This window comes from Mus caroli, chromosome 4 (assembly GCF_900094665.2).
Source record: "Mus caroli chromosome 4, CAROLI_EIJ_v1.1, whole genome shotgun sequence".
Taxonomy (NCBI): domain Eukaryota; kingdom Metazoa; phylum Chordata; class Mammalia; order Rodentia; family Muridae; genus Mus; species Mus caroli.
Window position 1 is genome coordinate 8,660,059 of NC_034573.1, and position 17,537 is coordinate 8,677,595.

Below are 17,537 nucleotides of genomic sequence, written 5' to 3' on the forward strand. Positions count from 1 at the left end.
TTATGTTGAGAGAGTTGGGGCCAGTTTCCTTCATCCTCTTTTCAGTGTTAGGGTCAACTTCCCTTCCTTGGGATATTAACCAGTAGCAGAAAGTGTCCCACATAAGGCTATTGCAGTCTATTGTTTTGTTTTGTTTTGTTTTGTTTTGTTCTGTTTTGTTTTGTTTTGTTTTGTTTTGTAGAAAGATACTCAGTACTTACTCAATTATGAATGCCTGACTTACAATTTTCAGTCTTTTACATATTTAGCATTCTAACTTCAAGATTTGCAATTTTAGTCTTACTAAAGATGTAATTTTTAAATTTTGAAAATAAAAATGCTTTTTAAAATAAAAATAAAACCCCAGCATTTTTGAAATTAGTTGAGGGCACTGAAACTTTACGATGTCGTAACCAGCTGAGTTCAATGAACCTGGCCCTGTTGCTGGGTGAAAACAGGTGATGAGAAATGCTGACCACTTGACTTTAAAGACAAGATTTATGGTGGTTGGATTTGGAGGGGTTTCCAACATCAAAGATCAAGTATATGTCAAACGTAATGTGGCGGATTTGAGGGGAATGGGATGTAGTTCTAAGGACTATGGTAAGAGCCTAATATATGTGAAGCATGTTTAGAAGCACCCATGTTGAATTAGTGTCTTTGAAAGGGGGCATTTGGGACTTAGAGTAAATAGAATCATGGACACTTTCAGACGCCTTCTATATACAGTTTTATCTACAGAATGAACTAAGTGAAGACAGAGTCTGCATTCCACATCCTTTCTTACCTTGTGCCAAAAGCTTTCCTGATGTCATGATAGCGTTATGTGTCCCACATTTGGAGAAATTGGGTTACCTTTTAGATTTTCTCTCTCTTCATCATATACATAGAACTCCACTAGATTTAATACTGGCATTGCTCATCTACCAACCCTTCATGCGTCCTTCAGTTCAATTATCCACGGAATTGTCGGTGTTTCCTGTGTCTATACAATCAGTAAAACTAGGAGATTCTGTGTAGACCTGTTTCTTCCTTACCATGCTGGACTTGCAGTTGCCATTTAAGTTGGGTTTAGAAAGTGTGAAAATAGAGATCTTTCTTTGCTTGGAAATAGTAGATATGTACAGGAGAGAGGAAGACTGGCCTCAGGAAATTTTCATCTGGCCAGTTAAATTGGTTGGATTTGGGGCAGCAGAGGTATTATGAAAAGAGCCACTTGAATGAATATGATATAGAAGCTGTAGAATAGGATCAATGCACATGCAGCAACCCCAGCTCCAGCCTGGATACCTTTGCTCTGCACATGTGTGTCCCATTGCTGTACAAGGTCATTCACTGGATGTTAGATGCATAGAGGTCAGCTCAGCTGAAGCAGGTAAGGCCTGACCAAAATTTCCCAGACTCACTAACGTAATACCTCAATCCTTAAACATTATATTAATTAACATTGATATTTAATTAATGATTATGTATTTATGTTAATTTTATTTAATGTTTATTATTTAAGTTGCTTTCTTAATGGTGAAGAATTTTATAAGTAGATTGCATGTGACTTTTACCCAACATTACCATTAAGTGTTATTTTGATTGCATTTATTAGGCATTACAAGAAACAACCTCCTCATTAAAGTTCACTAAAATCAGGTTTAAAATGTATATAGATTAATGAGAAAATTATAATTTACATTAGATGAATGAATTACAGTTAAAAAAAGCTATTTCAGTATAATATAGTATCAGATTGCCAGACTAATAATTTGAAAGAGGGAGAATAAGAGTTTAAATACATTACAGACTAGGTGTTAAAGCAAAGAGAAAAGCTCAGGTCTCCATTCTGAGATTGATGTTTTTCTAAGTCAATATTATTGGAGGTAGTACTTGGAAACTGGGACTATCTTGAGTTCCCAGCTCAGACTGAGCCCAGAACCCACTGTAGAGGGAAGTTATATATACCAGATACTAGAAAGGGTTATCAAGGGAATGATAGGGTGTTTTCCTATTATGTGTGTGCAATCTCATCATTTTCAGTCAAGGCTGTAATCCCAGCATGATTTCCCATGGACTCTCTGGCTCATCTCTCTGTGCTCCCAAGTGATCAAGTGTTCAAACACCAAGTAATGAGAACAGCCAAATACGGTTAGGAAACAAAATTTGCTGTGAAGAAATGTGCAAGCCTTGTGTCCCAGAGGCACTTGCCAGAGACTTCACCTGGAGCACGGTCATACTGTTATTGGTGTTTGTGTCCCTAAAAATGTTGACTTGGAATATATGAGCAGAATATCCGTTTTTTCTTAGTCACAGCAAATCAGCCATAGGTTAATGAACAACTTCTGTGAGGAGGAGGACTGCAAACACAAGCTCCAGGCAGCTCTCCATGCTCCTGACAGATGCTTTGTGTGTGAGGGACCTCGGAGTTAGAAAGACTCACAGGGATGCTCACCGTCCATCTCAACAAATCTGCCCTTTCCTGTGCTCAATCAGGAGTAAGATCCATAAGTTGGAATAAAAATGTGACTTTCCAAATAGTGAATTTAGACCCCTTAAATAATTCATGAGTCAAAATTCTGTGACTGTGGCAAGAAACTGTTCTGAAACATCAACAGATATATTTCTGACCCTCACAAAGGGTCCTTTGCCTTTTGAGGTTCAAACTCATATACATAGAAAGAATCTGTGTACCTACACATAAGTTGGAGTTTATATAATATGAAAACGCAAGGCTTGCCACACCCTCTTCTTTATCCCCACAAGACTTGAAATCAATTAATCTCTTGAAAATGAGGACACAACAAACTGAAATAAACAATAGAGATGAGTGCTACTGAGACACAAGATTATCATCCTAGCTGAAAAGGGCACTTTAGAAAAATTAAAATAGCAATTGTGAAAGGGAAGACAGGGACATCTAAACTAAAAACTATACAAGGTACACTAACCCATGAGAATGTCACAATTCAATCAAATATGACATAATTAATATTATAAAAATAAGCAATAGTTAGTTAGAAATTATTCTGGGATTTGTTGGGCTAACTAGCTAGATCAATTGTACTGGGTAGGTTTTATCCACTTTACACAAACCTAGATGTATCTGGAAAGAGGGAATCATAGCTGGCCAGTGGCTCCATGAGATTAGCCAGTAGGTAAGTGTGTGGATTATTTGCTTGAATAATGATCATATGGTCAGGCCTAGCTCACTGAGAATAGTGCCACCCATGGGCTGGTGGTCTTGAATGGTATCATAAAGCAAGCTGAACAAGCCATGGGGCACAAGCCAGTGAGCAGAGCTCTTCCATGGCCTCTACATCAGTTCTTGCTTCCAGCTTTTCACCTTGAGTTCCTGCCCTGGATGATATGATGCACTGTTTATAAACTGTGAGATGAAATAAACTCATTATTCCATAGGTTGCTTTTGGTTATGGTGTTTGTCACAGCAGTGGGAATCTAACTAAGACATCGATGCTTGGTAGATTAGATTAAGTGACTGTGGAGAGCATCAGAAGGCATGGGTGTCTTCGCTGTTTTCTTCCGGTTGTGTCTGAATTATATACTTCCTGGGACAATCATTAATTATGCTACCTCAGAGTAGCTACTAAGTACTTTTTCTTTCTATACATGTTCCTCAAGCCCTCAAAAAACAAAAAAGTAAGAAAAAATCTTGTCACTTGGAGTTTTGGGATGTAAGTAGCAGGAAACAGAAATTAGTTGTTTTAAAAAGAATAATTTGTTCCAAGAATCTGGGAAAGTTTCAAAGATCAAAGCAGAGGCTGGAAACCAGGCAGGAGAGAGGGCAGGAGCCAGGCAGGGAGCACAAACGTGTGACGCATGGATGGCTTGTCAGGCTGAGCAGGCAGGACTGCAGGACTGAGGCACACAGACATGGCCCTTCTCCTCCTTTGACACACGATTTATATTTAAAGGGAGACTTTGTTTCACATGCCTGCCACATGGACAGGGAGTGGACAGATTTCCTTGACTGACAGTGCCACCAAGCTTAATCCAGTGGTTCAGAAGGAATGCCCCCCAAAGGAAGCCTGGGATCTATTACCCAAAATGGCAAGAATTAATGGTACAGGGCTAACCAATAGCACACATTTCCTGAAAACTATGCAGCATTTTGACATGTGGATAAACAGCAGAGGTTCTCACATAACTATGCAGTCACTCCTTAGGACTTTGTTCCTTTTTCTTGCATTTTCTGCTCAGCTGCTTCCTTTTGCACAAAGGATGTCAGAGTAGCTCTCAAGCTTTGATTTGCCTTTTAGAAGATGGAAAACTTAACAGATTCTGAGATGCTAAGATTGGGTTTGAGCCAAAGATACTAAGTGCTGAAGATTAATATTTGGCAAGTGACCATGAATTCTCTTGTATGCAGTCACACAGCAACTTAAAAGATAGTGTCTTTTCCAATCAGCTTGGGAAACAACCCCAACACACGCACACACGCACACACACACACACACACACACACACATGCGCGCACTTCATGAAAATTCTATAAACAACTTTTAACACAATGGTCTCCTGTCGTAAGGGAAACTAAGGGAAGCTTTGCCACTGAACTATCACCAGAAAACTTCATGTCTGGAACACATCCACTTCATTCAAATTGAATGAGGCTGATATTTAAAGTAAAAAATATTTATTAAGCTGAATGACCACTCAAATTCATGACCTGAGACTCAAAGGTGGCGAGGTATAAAATTTCTAGCTTGTAAGAATGGCAGTCAGACTTTAGTCAGACTCTCTGAACCAATGTACTGGCTTTTCAGTTGGCCAAAACACCTAGCAACCACTTTTTATGTAAATGCATTAATCACTCATTTATTTATACCATTTATTAGAAACTAATTATTATAGGACATTCAAAACTCACTTAGGGACCTATTCATTTAAAAATCAATTACACAGATTGCATAATGTACTAATTAGTCTAAATGATTTTAGGCTTTTGGAAAGTATTTGTAATTTACAAAATATATCCCGATAAGTTAATAGAAATGATGTATAAATAATTCAGTAACTTGTATCTTTATTCACGTAAGTTCTTGTACCAGCACTGGATATAAATATTAGATATGAAGGGCATAGAGGATATGGCAACTTATCTTTCTACCTCATTCTAAAGTAGTTAGGGGCAATTGGCAGATATAGCACATGTTACCAGTTCCACATTTTTTATTATATCTAATCTGAAGACACAGAATCTTAGCAATAGATATAAGAGCCTGATTGGATGGACTCACTGAACAGAGCTGTACTGACTCCCTGAGATGCACATAGAATATGTTCACACATATAGCAAGCATGGATACTTGTTAAAGCAGGCAAAAGAATGATCCCCAAGTCAACTCATTAAAGGCACCTATGTCCATTCTGTGATGCATCATCTTGTGCCAGTGTGATCTTTGTATTCATTTCACCACTGTGCTTTCCCGTGGCATATGTCAGAGCTCATTCATAACACCGTTCAGCTGCGTAAGTATGTAACACCATTGGGAAAAACCCATAACCATATAATGTCATTTACAGTAGCTTCCACTATGCTTCATACTTCCTCCTTAAAGACACATCAAAAACTTAACTATTTTATTTAGTTTGGGTATTGACACTTATTCTTTCTAGTGGGAATGTATGTAAGTGAGAAGGTTAAAGGGCTGGGCAGGTATATAGGAAAATGAGAATCCAAAGTCCCTCACTGAGAACGATCAACTGCTAGACCTTGGGGAGTGTGTGTCCTCTAGCCTGAACACCCAGGAGCCCTGGAGCATTGCAATGTTGGTTTTTGTCCCCCACTCTTTTCCTTGTGGATGGAATGTACAGTGAACTGTAAACTACAGCCAATTTGTAAGAGAAAATAGTACTGGATTCATTCAGCATAGGATAAAAAACACATGTATGTCGAAAATAAATTTCATGCTCAGATCCGTGACATTCTTCATGGTTCCCAGATATTCCTGTGACATTCCTGAACTCTGGGATATTTTAACTACCTGAGAGGAACGCTACTGTTAGACACATGGGCCATGGCACTGATTTCATCAGAACTTTGATGTGTATTTAGATATTTAATGCCCCATAGAACTCCAGAACATTTAGGGAGATCACTGGTCATCAGGAAATACAACTACCAAACAAATTATCCCTAAACAAATATCTTCTAAAGCAAGAATTCAGAATGTTTTGAAATATAGCATCTGGTCAACCTTATAACTTAGTAGCAAAATTTGATTTTGAAACACTAAAATTATATGAAGACAAAACTAATTTCTGCAGTAAATGTTTGCATTCGCATTTACTCAGGCTTCCAATCACAGGCATTCATCTCCAGCAGTTAGAAAGCCTTTTCTGAAATTCAATCAACATTGTTTTGCTACTTAAGTGGTATTTGCTTTCAGTTTCAATTTGTTTGTTTGTTTTGTCCTAAATTTGTAAGACTGATTGTTTCTTTTTTGAGAAAGTAAGTGACCAAAAAGAATGCCAGCAGGTTGGATTTAATGTCTCTTGGTTCCATCGATGGCATGGGATACTCATGCAATGTAGACCAGATTGGATGCATGATCACCAGCGTTTCTTCTAAAACATGGCACCTTCTGTTGAGAAGTGCTTATGTTAATGAGATTCATTTAGATGGATGACACAGACAACTTCCATAGACCAGCATTATGATTATGAAAATGAGCCATTGTGAATGACTTACTTTACAAAGTGGTTAACTTTAGGAGGAAATGATGCTCTGTGTAATATAACACCAAGTAGATAAGGACCTTCTATTAAGTGAACGTTGCTTTTACTCATTTTCATGACTGAGGTTTTAGATTATTATGTAGAGTGCTTAGTAGGCATGCAGCAGGTACTGGGTTGATTCCTAGTACTACATAAACCATGCATGGTGCTTAAATCTGTTATCTCAGCATGAAAGAAGAGGAGGCAGGAGGGTCAGAAGATTAGAATTCATGGTTACATAATGAATTCAAGGCTAGCCTGGGACCCTGATTATTATAGTTATTAGTAATAATCATAATAATTTTGAAAGAATATGAAGACACTATCTAGATCGTCAAATAAATATGGATTTGGGGTATAAAATCTCTCCTCCATCATTAATGTTTCCATATTATAAATATTTGACGTAGGATCTTTTTCCTAACAATGTGACACTCAGAAAAGAATTGCAGTGTCCTAGTCCACAACACTAAAGGCTCAATGAAGGAGACACCTGGGAAAGAGACAGAGCTCAGAATCAAGCCAAACCAAGGAGTGAGTCTAAGCTCTCAGCCTGCAGAAATCATAGCTGGAGATAAGATATTCTGGCTACCTTCACTTGTGAGAAGCAGTAGGACTCCTGAAGCCCTTGGCTGGGTGCTGGGGTCCTGCCTGGACTTGGTAAGAGAGTACATTTGATTACTTGCAAATACTGTCTATAGAAACCCAGACACTTGCTCTGAGAGCAGAACTCAGACTGAGACACGGGTGCAGACAAATCTCTTTGTGCTCTCAGAGAGCAGCCTTTCCCACAAGGGGAATGCCAGCTTGATGGCTTTCAAAGTTGTTTTCTCTTCAAAACCCTCGGGATTCCTATTAAAGATTAGAGAGATAGAAGGGCTGAGAGAAGATGAAGGAATGATTATTGCGACTTGCAATGTTTGCTTGGGAAGCTTATGAAGTTACATTAAGTTATTGTATGGGGAAAGGTTTGGCACACTGTTTTCTAAGTGTGTGTGTGCGTGTGCGTGTGCGTGTGTGTGTGTGTGTGTGTGTGTGTGTGTGTGTGTGTGTGAAAGACAGAGTGGTGACACTGCTAGAGAATTTAGGAATATTTAAAAATTATTATGATTCACACTTAAAACTTGGGTCCTCTGCAAACAGGCTATAGTTGTTTGGCTTGGGGACTCCTAACAGTGGGAAGGAGGTATCTATGACTCTTTCACTGGCTCTTGAGAGTCTTCCTCTTACTGGGCTGCCTCATCCAGCCTTGATATAAAGGTTTATGCCATCTTTATTTTATTTTACTTATTGGTTATTTTATTTGATTGCATTTCAAATGTTGTCCCCCTTTCCAGTTTCCCTTCTGCAAGCCCCCTATCTCATACCCCTTCCCCTGCTTCTATGAAGGTGCTCCCCCCCTCCCTTACTCCTGCCTCCCTGCCCTAGCATTCCCTTACCCTGGGGCATCAAACCTTCACAGGACCAAGGGTCTCTCCTCCCACTGATGCCAGATAAGGCTACCTTCTACTACATCTGCAGCTGGAGTCATGGATCCCTCCATGTGTACTGTTTGGTTGCTGGTTTAGTCCCTGGGAGTTCTGGGGAGTGGGGCCTGGGAGGTTATATTGCATATCCATGGGAAGCCTGCTTTTTTTTTCTGAAGGGAAACAGAGGAGCAGTAGATCTGGGGGAGAGGGGAGGTGGGGAAGGACTGCAGGAAATGGAGGGAGGTGAAGCTGCCGTTGGGATGCATTAGACAAGAAAAGAATAAACAAGCAAACACAAAACAAGACAGAACAAAACCAAAACCAAACCAAACCAAACCAAACCAAACCAAACAGAATAATCCCTTCCAGCTCTGCAAAGCCTGTAGTTCATCCTGAGTATCAGTCCTGAGTTTTAAAAAGGTGTCTGAAATATTCTTTCATCCTTTACTTCAGAACTGTATTTCTTCCCTGCACCACAAGAATTGTGCTCTTGTCTTAAGAGTATCAGATTTAACAAACACGAATGCAGGATGCCTAATTAAAAGATTTCAGATTTGGAATAAAAAAGTCCTTTATTATATGTATTATTCTATGTATCTGGCATACGCTTAAACTAGAAAGATTAAACTACACTAGTATGAAATTCAGAGTTAAGCATGTGCCTATTTTTATCTGATCATGCTGCCTGGCCTCTGGTCTGTGTGTCTGTGGGTGGTCTGTTTGACAGACATTTTCTGAATGATTTATGCTGGTTAGAATCTTGTGCTTTTCAGGCCCACAAGCTCTCAGGGCTGCTGTGACCTCACACTTCCCCTAGACATAAGGATTTTGCTTTGGTGACAAATTACAAGGCCCAGGACAACAGAAGATTCTGGTGACAGACATGAGGAACTTGCCTTGCCCATGGTGATAAGGTCCTCATTGTTTAGAGTTTAGATATCTGTTAAAGAAACAGAAAGGAGACGGTGAATGTCAACCCTTCCAAATAAAGTTCTATAGTGGAGAGCTGAAAGTCTTGGACAAAATAATCTTACCCTGTCAAATACAAGCTACACGGGTAGAGATAAGATGTTGAACCCTGCATGAATGGTGTACATACGTATGCATATATGCATGCATTTATGCTTGCCTATGTGTGCTTTCTGTATAGGCTTGAGATCAACTTTGTGTGTCTTTACCTATCAGTCTCCATTTTATTTTTGGAGACAAGGTCTCTCACTGATCTTATCATTTAAGCTAGATTGGCTGGATAGAAAGATTCCTGGGTCCACCCGTCTCCTCCCTCCTATGGATAGGAATACAGGTGCTTGTCATTATGTTTGACTTTTACATGGTTGTTGAGGCTCTTAACTCTAGACATAATGCTTGCACAGCAAACACACAGCCACTGAGTTGGGTTCTTCAACTTCTCTGAGGTTTTGTTTGTTTGTTTGTATTTTACTTTTAAATTGGAGATAATGATAGATGCTAATAGTTACTATGGAATGGAGGGGAAATGAAGGGCATATGGAGTCCTTAGCAAAGCACAGTAGTCGCTGTTTCTACTGCCACTTTTCCTGTTGCTACCTCTAGCCTGTTAACTACCCTGGCAATATGTGTAAGGCATTGGGGCAGACATTATAAAGCAGTCGTTAAGGAGATCACAGGCTGTTTGGATACAGACCAGCTCTTAAGGAAATAAAGAACAATACAAGCCAGTATGTCCTCAGAGCCAAATGAGGGCCACAGATGGAGAAGCTGCAGGAGCACAGAGAAAGAAGGTACATTGGCCACATCCCCAAGGGCACCTGAGGGTAGAATGGGATGTCCTACCACCTCCCCTGCGAACTCTCCTCTTAATAGACACTTACTTGCAAATGCAGATTGCGGTTACTGTTCTAACTGTCCCAGCTGCCTCTGTGTCTTCCAACTTTACCAGCAGCACCTTCCATCTCCTCATTAGCAACCATAAGCGTGCTTCCTGGAATTGCCTCTCACCTTCTTCAGGTTATATTGCTTTCTGGATCTTTTCAAACACAACCGAGACTCCATTCGTGGTGCGCATGTTCCATTTTCACTGTGTTTATGTATTTACCTGTGTGACTCTCTCCTTTCTGTTCTCCTGGACGTCAGTCCTTAGATTTCCTTTTCCATTCTTTTTAAAATTAATATTTAGAGTGACTCTTTAGATCATTTGTATGAGCGGTTTTCATTTATTCTACATAAACATTTTGTCTCCATTAAAGCAACCCTATGCCATAAAAAAGACAAAACAACAACAACAACTACTACAAAAACACCAGCCTGGCTCCTGATTTCTCTCATCATCACGGTTAGAAAGCACTGAGAGGTATAGCCTATCAATGCTGTATATTGATGAGAAGAATATGGTGGGATTCTCACTTCATACCACCAATGAGTAGTAACTTTGAATCTGATGTCACACTTGCACTGCAACAAACCAGGAGAAGGTTAAACCAATGTAATGTCTTCAACTAATTGAATTATTTGTCAAGACAATTTGCCCAACATGTGACATAGGTCTTATTATTCCCATACTTTGACTATTTTAAGTAAGTCACTTTAGCAAACTTAAGGATTGGAAAGCTCTCTGATTTTTTGTTTGATTGGTTTTGTCCCAGTCACATCCATTGACCTGATCTTTGTAGTTTATAAAATAAATATACACAAAGGACCACACAGAAGAACAGTAAAGATGGATTAGGATTTATTCTGGAATTTATTATTTATTATCTCAAGTGTACAGGAACATTCTAAAATAATATCGATAACCTTACTATTGTGAAAAGCAGGCCTTCAGCTAACAAAATACACTTCTCTTTTCTGGGCTTAAAAATGACCAGAATGTAAATCATGACTTGTGTCCAAATTTCATATAGTGTGAGAAGGTCTTAATGATGTTAAAGCAATAAACCAGTCTATTAAAGCAGAGAACTTGTTTTGTGAAACAAGCAAATCACTAGAACTGAGGGGCATAAGTAACTTAAGTTTTAGAAAAATATTAACAATACAACGTGTGGGCTAGAGAGTTGACTGGGTGGTTACGAAGACTCATGTTTGATTCCCAGTATATCTGAAGGGAAGTTAATAACAGGCTATAACTGAAGTTCTTGGGCAGGGATTATTCTGTCTGTTATGCGTTCTGAAATAAATTTGCACCACAAGCTTGAAGAGTAATAATGAGAATTCATGTCACAGAGTGTCTATCTTGTGTGTTCTTCCTGACTGTATCAGGAAGTTACTAATCATCTGGGTTAAACTAAAACCCATTAAACTGAAATTATGCAGAAGTTTTAAACAATTTCCATTGTTTATTAATATCATATGTATTCATGTTTGAAATATGTGTCCACTGCTTTAACAAATAGCAATGCTAGCAAATATTAAGTCAGTTAGCTGTTCATATTGATGAAAGAAAACCACAAAATGTTTAGTTTCTGTCCTTATTTTGGCTTCAAAGTTCTCAAGCTGGCTTAGCTCAGCACTGTTTTTAATTTTCATATTTTGGGAGATTTCACTACATTTACTTACACTGTGTGATAGTGATGGAGAGTTAGACATATAGATGAGTAGATTATAACAGAGATGAGAAAAGGGCAAATATAAACATGCATAATAGACAAGTTAAGTGTGCAAAGCTATTCACTGAAGAACAGGTGATATTTCCATTTAATAGTGCAGGAACAATCAAATATCAGAAGCACAAACACATACATGCACATATACATATTCACACACATTTACAATTATACCTATGCACACACACACACACACACCTAGGCCCAAATCACATACCTGGTAAAATAATGCAAGATGAAAGCAAACATGAAACTTAAAAGGCCTTAGAAAACAAATAGGCAATATCTTGGGATCCAGGACTAGGCAAATCATTACTAAGTCTTACTAAACTTAATACCAAAAGCACCTAAACTATAGATTAGCTGTCATATTTTATAACTGGGACTGTCCACTTGACACAACCTAGAATTCCCTGGGGGGAGCATCAATCAGGGAGCACTCACACTGAGTTGGCTCATGTCTCTGAATGATATTCTTATTTAAATTACTTGATGTAGGATGACCCAGCCTACTGTGTCAGTACCATTTCCAAGCCAGAGGGTCCTGAACTGTTCAGGAGTGGGAACATCGACTGAGCACAAACAAGTAAGTGCTGCCTGTGAGGTCATTTCTCAGCGTGACCAGCCCCCTTATGGTCCTGCTTTGCCTTGTCCTCAGTGATGGACTGTAACCCAGAACTGTGAGCTAAATAAACCTTTTCTCCCCTAAGCTTTGTCAAGATGTATTATCACAGCAATAGAAATAAATGAACATTGAGCTGATAACTTTTTCTCTTTTAATTATATTGTGAATACGGAAAGATAGGATAGTTAATGTTTATGTGTGTATGCATTTATGTATTAAGACTATTTTGTAGAACAGGTAAAGAACTCACAAAACTCAACAGTAAACAAAGCCATAATTACAAAATAGCCAAAGATTTTTTTTAAAGGGGACATATGGGCTGGGCAGTGTTGGCGCACGCCTTTAATCTCAGCACATGGGAGGCAGAAGCAGCTGGATTTCTATGAGTTTGAGGCCAGCCTGGTCTACATATCTAGTTTTAGGATATCCAAGGCTACACAGAGATACCCTATCTTGAAAACCAAAACACTAAAGCAACATGAGGACATATGGATGATAGCATAATACATGAAAAGATGGTCAGTATCATTAGCCATTCAGAACATGCGAATTCCAATCACACTCAAACATCACTATAAACCTATAAGGAAGGCTTGGCCAAAGGGCTAAAGAGGAGAGCAGAAGAGACAACTGCTACTCATATGTCTCTGCTGTGATTCAAACTGCAAACCAATTCTGTTGTTTCATAAAGTAGAGTGGGAGCTGTCCAAATGGTCTAGTCACCCAGTGCTTCCCTGAAAGAATGACAATGGAGATTCATCTACATCTCTGTGTCAAAAGCCAAGTGTGGTAGTATATCTCTAGAAATCCAGCAGCCAAGAGGTTAAGAAAGAGAATGGTGATGGCTAGCCAGAGCTACACAGCAAACCTCTGTCTCAAAACCAAGCCAAACACCACAGAAAAGCTATAGTACCCATCCTTTCCAGAAACTTTGCACATACCATTTATTCTATAGAAATGAAAGCTGCTATATAAAATTTGGTTCATAATATTTTTATAGTTTTTTAGTAAACTGAAAACGACTTAGTTCCTTGATGAATGAATTAGTGAATAATGACAACTCATTCCTGTTATGAAAAATAATTGAATATTATTATGTACACAATCTAGTTGCCTCTTCAAGTAATTATGTCAAGTTCAAAAGAAAATCCATGTTATACACTGTATAATTCTATATACAAAATATATCCTGATGTGTGTATGTGTGTGTATGTATGTATATGGTATATACATAAGTGTGTTTGTGTCCATGTATATGTGCAGGAGTCAAAAAGGGGAGCTGGTTGCCCTGCCTCATTACTTGGTCTCATTCTGTTTTAGTTATTCCTTTTAGTGTTAGGCTTTGAGACATGACCTGTCACTAAATCTGGAGCTAAACTGAGCAACAGTAAAACCCAGGGATGCTATCACCTCTGTACCATGCACAGTGGATTACAGGCATAAGTGACCATGCTTGGTGTTTTATGTGGCGTTTGTGGATTTGAACCGATGTCCACATTCTTTGCCAGCAAGCACTCTTACTTACTGAGCCATCTCTCCAGACCCTATATAATATTCAAAAATTAAAAAGAATTATAGAAGAGACGAGCAGACTAACAGTGATGTGAGCTGACATGGGAGGATGACGTGGGTGTCACTATAGAATGGTGACACGAGGCACCCTGTGCTGATGGACAGATTTTATATGCTCCTCGCATCCCTGTCAAGATTCCTGGCTGTGATATCATGACTGTACAAGGTGTTTCCAATACGGGCAATGGGATGAGGAAATTTTTCTGTATTATATTTTCCAACTTCTTTTAAAACCTCAGTAATTCAAAATTAAAAGTTTCCACAAAACTTCATCACGATGACTGAGTGTGAGTGTTCTTTATCTGGCTGAGGCAAACACCTTCTAAGCCTCAGTTGTCCCAAGTCTGCCTTTGCTGTGGTAGAGAAGTCAAAAGGATTAGTGGAGTGTTCCTCCAATGTCTCTTTCTGCCTGTGGTGACAGAGGAGAGAGAATTCTGTATGCAAATGAGACAGAAAAGCAGTGGCAGAAGATGGAAATCGCAGATCATCAAGAAAAGTCTGAGACTGAAAACATAGGATCATAAATTTCTTCTCAGCTTCGCAGGAAGGCTCAAAAGGATGGACATTATGCAAATTACATTATGCAAATATAGCCGCTTAGGGGAGGATAACCAAACAAGGTGTGGGCTTTGTTGTCTGCTGCTACTCCTTCCCCAGGCTGTGACTCTGACCAGGAGCAACCTTGAATGCTGTTGTTTCAGGGTCTGATTCGACAGTGGTAACTATACCAGTGACCCACTGAGTTATGTCTCACCCTTTGCCGTTCATCCCTGTGTCTCTGTGCTCATTCGCAGTCTCAAGGAGCTGAGCTCAGCGGCAATCTGGGCCACCTTCACCCATCAGATAATAAAACTTACTCATGCTGCCTGAAATAAAATAAGCAAAGAGCAGATGGCAAAAGGACAGGCCATGGTGTGTTTAATCTATCCGTGTTTACGAGGAAGCAATTGTCTTCGTAGCCCCGGAAAACAGAGTGAGGCAAACAGTGCAGCTGCTATTTCCGGGGCACGTATGACACTGTTTACATAGCTAATGTAGGGTGTGTTCTCACTGGACCCTAGTCTCGCTGAGTTCTCTTTCTTGTAACCGGTAATGTAAGCTGGTTTGCTTCTCCTGCAAGGCCCTCAACAGAGGGAGGTTGGATAGCCTGCTCTCAGTAAACAACTCTGAGCAAAATGATAAAGCCAGCACTGGACGCAGAGCATCCCCAAGACCTGGGGTGGTCATCCGTACTAAAAGAGCTGTCAGAGCAAATGGGCAAGTTTGACAGTTCAGCGTCGGTGCTTACACGGCCACCCCTATGAAAACACAAGGTGGTGAGAGCATCATGGGGATTTTATCCCAGGTTGGTTGCCAGGGCGCTTTGCCACTGAGAGCTGGAAGGTTGGCTGGGATCTTTTGCCTGGAATTTATTCTTATTCCAGTTCAGATGGTGGCTGAGTAGGTTTTAATGATGTGTCAATTACGGCCCATTGCTGACTGCCAGAATGGAAAAAACTAGAGGAGAATCTATGCCTGAGAATGCAGTGGAGCTGGGCGGTCAGAATAAGAAGGTTTGAGGAGTAAGACATTAGAAAGCAACCAAAGACAGCTCACCCCAGCAATCCATTTCATTGTTTTTAATTGCGGGAGGAGGAGACCCAATCTACACATCTTGAGAAGGAGGGCATTTAAGTGATAACGCTTGGGAATGAGCTAGAAGAAAACTAGCAGCAAGTCTAACTCCTTTGCCAGGGCCCTGTAGCTTGAAAGGCATGAGTTCCAAAGAGGGCAAGATGGGAGATTGAAGCAGGGGGACCAAGAAATGAAAGCCACTTCTTTTGTGTACTTAGCTAGGCTCTTACAATGAATGGAGACCACAGTGAAGTGGGCTTCACTTCCTCCTCTGACATCTTTTCTTGATCACACTTAATCCAGACTTAGTATGCCAAACCTCCAGGTTTCTCTACTTCTCTGAGTCTTTATCTACAGGAGACTAATCAAACCTCTGAAGACTGTCACACAATTCTCTGCTGCTCTGATCCACACAAGCCGCACTTGATCACCTACATTTACTTTATGTCCTTGACACAGCAGAACTCCTATCAAGTAGAAGAGAAGATCTCTGGCAAAGCACCCGAGAGACAAGGACCCTCTGCCCATCCTACGATTTCTCAGAAACCGGGGCATTATTGAAGACCTTGCTTGGGAGTAAGTAATCTTGGGAGGACACTGAATTCTGCTGCCTCCTAAGGAAGACTGTCTTCCATGAACCCCTGGTGTTCTTTTTGTAATTTGAATTGTTTTTAAAGTATAAAGCGTTATGTTAGGCTTTTAAAACTGAGTTTATTGCAAACCATATTACATCACTGTCATTAAAAATGAAACCACCCCCACCCGCACAAAAGTAACACTTGGAACGTCTTACTCCTGTGGCTCTCACTAAGCTCAGCAGAGCTTGGGTGAACAGGAGGCATCTGAGTAGCATAGGAAGGATGGAGTAGATGTTCACAGGAATGTTGGCCCGCTGCATGAGCTCGATACTCTGATTGTCCAAGGACACTAGACATATTGAAACCAGAGGGACTTGGCTGCCTTTTGGGGATTCCTGGACCCTGCATTCTCTCTCAGAGAACTTCATCCTGTGAGTCACTGTTCTTACTCATGCTTGTTTGACTGGAGTCTATCGCTTCACTGAAAATAAGAGTCCTATCCATACTTTTCCTTCTATAAGAATCTTTGAGTCTCGATGGCTCTCTGAGACAATGTAGATAGCATCTTTGATTACAATAGGAAAAATGGCAAGGGATTTCTGACGTGTTTTTCCCTCTCAGATGACTAAGCTGAACATCATTAAATCCCAGCATTCCAATGCTGTCACGTGAGCTGGGTGCTTCAAGGATGGTTCCTGTGCAGAGTATAGTGTGTTTAGTAACATGAACAAATAGATTGTGTACTTCACGGTAGTAAAGGGACATACACCCACACTTCTGTGCTAAGTCTGGTTGCATACATTTCTGATACCCAGCATGGTTTCAGGCCCTGCTTTCTTCTATTACCCATGCTTGTCATAGCAGTGCCACTACATCAGGAAGTAGAAAACAAATGTAACCAGAATGTAGGGTTTGTAGCCTTTAAACTGTTGTAAGTATCTGCTTTAGTCTCTGGGCCCATGCTTTATCCTCTCTCCACATGCATAAAGAATGTGCAGTCTAGAGGTTCTGAGGTGGGCTGTTCAAGATGGAGCTGCTATTGTGGAGTGGAACCAAGAGTCAAGTCTAGAGATTAATTCCAAAGACCATTGAAGAGCATGAAAGCAGCTGGATTGTTGAATCTCTGTTTGGGAAACACACTATTTCATTCACAAAGAGAACAAAGGCAAATTAACAGACGCCAGACTCTAGGGACAGAGAAAGCTCACGTGGATGGCAAGTGACTCTGGACTCTAGGACAGTGAAAGCTCATGTGAATGGCAGGTGACTCTGGACTCTAGGACAGAGAAAGCTCATGTGGATGGCAGGTGACTCTGGACTCTAGGGACAGAGAAAGCTCACGTGGATGGCAGGTGACTCTGGACTCTAGGACAGTGAAAGCTCGTGTGAATGGCAG